Below are 6327 nucleotides of genomic sequence, written 5' to 3'. Positions count from 1 at the left end.
TTAGGGTCGTTCCTCCGTAATTGTCTTTTTCCAGAGAGAGAGAGGACAATGGGCTGTTTATTACACTAGTACCTAAAGTTTTATAATATCATTTTCTTATTACTTATCTTGACAATTTTGAAGACGTTAATGATTGATTGGTTTATTTTGTCCAAACGTTTCAATTACTTATTTAATCTGTAGAAGGGTTATTTTGTGTACTATTATTGGAGATCTACATCAATTTATCGGGCATTGTCTTATTCCTTTAGATCCCAGACCATTTCAATCGAGTAAGGACCAGAAAATAGCCTAAAACCATCCCTGGACCTTTGTTAGTTTCTTATAATGTGGAGAACTCTATCGGTTTGGTAGTTTTCGAAATCTTAGGCTACATACTAAAAATACATACTAGTTACTTTATAGATTAGTTCAGCTATTTGCGAGATCCTAAAAGACAAACATCCTGTTTCTTTTTTATAAGGGCTAGTGGTTTATTTTTAAAAGCAAAGCTTTTCTATAATTAGAATTGTCTCTCTGGAACGGATAGCTTTTTATGTTAATTTAGGCATGTTAGAATTATCTTATCGATTTCAAACTTTGCATGGTGATTCCTGTAGGAGCAAGGTACAATTAAAAAGCGTAGCAACTCTACAATCGTAACCAGAATGTCCGTACGTCCATTTTAAACATATTTATTTTTAACTTAATTAACAACAAATTTTTATGTGATTAATCCGATTGACCTAGGACAATGTTACAAGCGAAGCATCTCTATAATCCAGTATTAAACATGTAAGTATGTCCTTCAACAATGTTCTGTATTTAAGCAGTTTTTTCAACAAATTTACCTATAATTTTGCTTCGACTGTTATACATTTTATGTTCTGATTTTTCAGTTCTTACACTCTACAAATATTAATGTTCGTTTGTCATACCGTTTCAGAGCTTCGCTTTTATGGATGTTGTCATTCTTGGTTACACTAAGAATGCTATGCAATTGTTTTTTTTTTGATTCTATGAATTTATTTATGTAAAAAAAATAATTTATTGTTCTATAAATGATTCTATAATGTAAATAATGCTGTTTGTCCTTCTGTCTGTCTACTAAATCTAATGATTTTTTTAAATTAAGGGGGGGCTTTTTTCATTTTTTGGGGGGTTGGGGGTGTCCCACCCTCCAAGAAAATAGCCTAAAACCACCACAGGATCAGTAGGTATATTCCATGAAGAGTAGAATCCGATCGGTTCAGTGGTTAGCGAGATCTTAAGGGATGGACAGACAGACGGACGGACACACATCATACTACTTTGTATTATAGATATACATCTATCTCTTGCTAAGTTGCTCTGTCTTTCTGTCTGACTATCTTTCTATCCATAAATATTTGCGACTCGACCATGGCTTAACACGTAGCGTATCCGCTTTTCGTTGGGGGAGGTAATTGGTGTAATATCTAAAGACGTTATTAGTGGTTCCCACTGCTGCTTTGTGAGGTGGTTAGACTAGTGGGAATGTCTTGACCCAAAATAGATGCAACTCATTACTATGCACAGTAAGCACTTCAAAGACAAAAGAGTTGCAAATATAGGATTATAGTTAGCAAAAGAGTTGCATATATAGGATTATAGTTGGCAAAAGAGTTGCAAATATAGGATTATAGTTGGCAAAAGGATGCTAACAAGACGCGGAGGATTTATCAAGAATATATTTATTTACTTTAATTTTTTAAGGTGCGTGGAGAGGACTAGAACCTGAAGCGACACAAAGCCCCCTAGATATCATCAGCTATACATCCGTATACTAAAGTAACAGGATGTTTGTCTGTCTGTGTGTCTGTACCGAAGGATCTCGCTAACCGCTGAACCGATCGGGTTCTCCTTAACAGGGTAGATTCTCATATGTCCTGGGAAGGTTTTTAACTATTTTGGGGGAGGGTACTACCACCCTCCCAAAAGAAATGACAAAAAAATTGAAAATTTTCTTAAAATCTGGGAGACTTCAACGTAACATTAAGAGGTATCCGTAATATAAAGAATTATCGCAGACTTTAACAAACAAAAACATTTAAAGTGCCACTAGAGGCTTCTAGGGGCGTAGCCGCTAGTATATATTAATGTATCTGCCTATTATCTTACTATGTTTACTGGCGGCTACGCCCCTAGAGGACTCTAGTAGCACTTTAAATGTTTTTTTTTATTATATTTAAAATATGTCTACTTTGCGTTTGGCGTTTATGTTTTCGTTGAACTCTCTTTCTAAAATCGAGAACGTAAAAAAAATTTCGATTTTTTAACACCACCCCAAAATAGTTAAAAACCTTACCGGGACTTATGAGAATTTACCCTGTTAAGGAGAACCCGATCGGTTCAGCGGTTAGCAAGATCCTTTGGTACACACAGATACACAGACAAACATACTGTTACTTTAGTATAAGGATAAATATATATCTAGTTAATAATGTGTATATTTCCCTTATTTTTCAATTCGCTTGTGCTCCTAGCCTCTATTATCAACAGTTTCTGTATCTTTGGGTCTTATTGTGGTAGGGGTGAAGCAGTTCAACCCTACTGAGCGAGTCCGATCAAAAGAGCCCCTAGCCTTAAGGATTCTATCAATAAAGTACTTCAAGTAGTTACAGTTTCAATGTTTATTTAGAACTGATTATACACAACAAATTAATGGCTTTATATACAAACAGATTACAATATTGGGTTAGGTAGAAAATGGGTGTGGAGAAAATTGGGGGCTGCAGCCAGGTGAATAGCAGATGGGCAGGCCCCTGTGGGGGTAAGGTAAACGTCCCCTGGAAAAGGGTAGGTTATCTGGAACATGAAGGGGGGAGGGGCAACTCCCTCCCCACATCGGCGGCTGATAAACTTTGACCGCATTCTTTGGTGGTCAGAATAGAAGAAAGAGTTGGCTTAGGAATGTGATGGGTGGAGCTTTAACACCTGCATTTGCCGGGAGTCTCAGAGCGTAGTATGCTCTAGGAAATGACAGTCTGTCTGTCCGACTACCACATTCTCTCTTTAATACAGATCCATGCTAAATTTATAATACTAAAGGATAATTTGCAATATCTATGAGTAAACAAGGATGACAACATCCATAAGTAGCGAAGCACAAAAAATTGTGGATAGGAATACGTATAAGTAGATTTAAAGTGTATTTATTAAAGTCAAGAATAGATTTATTGGAGAAAATAAACACGAAACCTTGTTTTATTTTGTATGATGAAGACGGTTAAAGTAAATTACATACTAGATGCACATATCAATGGGAAAAATATTTTGAAACTGTTAATGCAAAAAAGTTTTAGAATTTAAAAAAGATATGGGGAAATATGTCAAACATATAAAAATAGCCAATAAACCTGCTAAAAGGCAGTTTGGCTGCCATTGTTTCTTTTCTTAAAACGCCAGAAATTTGATTTTAATATCTTTAACTGAAAACTTTTTGAAAATTAGACCATAAACACCAAAGATATGGGGGAAAATCTGAAAAATATAAAAATAGCCAAAAACCTGCAAAAAGGAAGTCTGACCATCATTGTTGTTTTCTTCAAACGACAGGAAATTTAATTTTGATATCTTTAACTGAAAACTTTTTGAAAATTGGACCATAAACACCAAAGATATGGGGGAAAATCTGAAAAATATAAAAATAGCCAAAAACCTGCAAAAAGGCAGTCTGACCATCATTGTTGTTTTCTTCAAACGACAGGAAATTTAATTTTGATATCATTAACTGAAAACTTTTTGAAAATTGGACCATAAACACCAAAGATATGGGGGAAAATCTGAAAAATATAAAAATAGCTAAAAACCTGCAAAAAGGCCGTCTGACCATCATTGTTGTTTTCTTCAAACGACAGGAAATTTAATTTTGATATCTTTAACTCAAAAATTTTGAAAATCGGGCCATAAACACCAAAGATATGGGGGAAAATCTGAAAAATATAAAAATAGCCAAAAACCTGCAAAAAGGCAGTCTGACCGGCATCGTTGTTTTCTTAAAATGACGGGAAATTTTATTTTGATATCTTTAACTGAAAAAATTTTGAAAGTCGGACCATAAACACCAAAGGAATGGGTAAAATTTGGAAAATATAAAAATAGCCTAAAACCAGCTAAAAAGCAGTCCGACCGCTATTGATGTTTAAGAGTTAATTGTGCTCCTTAATAATGGGAATGTTGTCAAAAAATTTCAGCTCTCTATCTTTTGTTAGGACAAAAACCGGTCCTAAATAAGGGCAAGACAAAAAAATTGTAGAGAAGCTATGCACCTAACATAAAGAAAATTTTATTGCTAAACACTCCACATCACACACACACCCAGGGGAATATTTTCCTGGATAAATATACAGACAGAATTAGGTAAAGAAAAATCATAAGATAAAAATGTCTTTACAAAAACTGAAACCTATTTTTTTTAGAATAAACACAGACATCCAACTACTACGCGAGAAAATAGAAAACAAATAAGAACACTGAAAAACAAGAAAAGAAAATCAAACATATATTCTACAATTGTATTACATAAGATATCTAGTGCTTTAGAAGCTTTTCATTTTATAGTTTTTTTTACTATCATGACCTAAATTTAACCTGGATTTTACAAGCTAAAAGCTCTGATGTCATAGCCAAAATTTAGTATAAAAAGGGCAAATCTCAAGACTTTTGTATCAGTCTTGGGAAGATTGTTCACTACTCAGCTTCTAGCTCTAATCCAGGTTAGCACTATAATTTAGGTTCAATAAGGTTTTTCTATTCAGTAGAGTGTAAAGGAGTTCTTAAGCAGATTTCATACTTTGCCATTTTCTTGCTTGAGTTTTCTTTAAATTTTCTAAGTGCCATATTTTTCTTCTATTGTTCCTGAAACTTAGAGAAATTTTAATATACATTTTTCCTTAAAGATTCTAAGTGTCAAAACACTTGTATTTATTTTTAGTTCATAATTTACTTTAAAGGCCTAAGAATAAAAAGAACTTAGAAATATTTTAGCTTACATTCTCCTTAAAGATTCTAAGTGTCAAAACACTTGTATTTATTTTTAGTTCATAATTTACTTTAAAGGCCTAAGAATAAAAAGAACTTAGAAATATTTTAGCTTACATTCTCCTTAAAGATTCTAAGTGTCAAAACACTTGTATTTATTTTTAGTTCATAATTTACTTTAAAGGCCTAAGAATAAAAAAAAACTTAGAAATATTTTATCTTACATTCTCCTTAAATATTCTAAGTATCAAGACACTTGTATTTATTTTTAGTTCATATTTTACTTTAAAGCCCTAAGAATAAAAGAACTTAGAAATATTTTAGCTTACATTCTCCTTAAAGATTCTAAGTGTCAAAACACTTGTATTTATTTCCTAGATTATACTTTACCTTAGAGTCTTAAGCATACATAAAAACTTAGAAACAATTTCAATTTAAAATTTTCTTTAAGCCTAAAATACCAAAAGACTTGGTATAAATATAATATTCTAAACCTAAGGATATAGTCTTTAAGTAGTAATCATTTTATACAGTATATGCTCTGGTTATATTTACCAGGTATCTTATCCATTGTAATAATATTACTAACTAGTATATACTTGTGTGCTTGAATTTCTTATTTTTTTGTAATATACATTTTACTTTCTAATCAGATGTTTGCTTTGTATAACTGTAAGAAGTAAAATAAAAGAAAAGAAAACTTAATCAAATTTTACCTTTGTTGATTATTCATTTATTTCTTTGTCTCTACTAATACATAGTGGTACATTCTTGTATCTTCCTATCCACTTTAAACTTGGTAAAAACTTGAAATTTGCTTTGATCTGTTTGTTTGGTCTGTACTGCACCTCTCCCGTTTCCGAGCCGCCTTATTTAACACCTTAATAAAGAAAAAGAATATTAGAAAATTACAGTCTTAAAACTTTGGTGGCAGGGAAGTTTATTTACATCTAAGGACTTTTTTTCTACTACTCAGGGATAATACTCCACTGAACCAACGAGCTATTTACCCAATAATTAAAGTATAAAGAGAAATTATTTGACAACACCTTAACATAAATTTTTCTTTTTTCTCTGAGTAGAAATCAAATAGAATTTTCTCTATCTTGCTTGATAAAGGAACAAACCGTTTTTACATGTGGCGCACGTTTCCGGTATTGGAATAGAGATTGCATTTGACCTGACCTAACTTTTACTCTACAGAAAACCTGCTCTTTTCTTCCTGGCCAGTTGTAAAAGACACATTGAACCTAATTTTTGTGTGTGTTATTTTGCTTTGCATGCTTTATATTTTCTTATTCTATTTAAGAACATTTTTCAGGATCCTGCTATCTACATCAACATTTC

The 6327-nt window shown here is 32.5% G+C and overlaps 1 protein-coding gene across 1 annotated transcript in view; it reads right to left on the bottom strand.

Moving 5' to 3' along the window:
- Positions 1 to 6327, bottom strand: part of TyrRS (Tyrosyl-tRNA synthetase) — a 118374-nt gene that overhangs the window by 62352 nt on the left and 49695 nt on the right. The gene's annotated exons all lie outside the window — the stretch shown is intronic.

This window comes from Acartia tonsa, chromosome 15, assembly GCF_053477335.1.
Source record: "Acartia tonsa isolate MP-2025a chromosome 15, ASM5347733v1, whole genome shotgun sequence".
Classification (NCBI taxonomy): Eukaryota; Metazoa; Arthropoda; class Copepoda; order Calanoida; family Acartiidae; genus Acartia; species Acartia tonsa.
The sequence above is the reverse complement of the archived record's forward strand: the minus strand, read 5'-3'. Positions and strand labels throughout refer to the sequence as shown.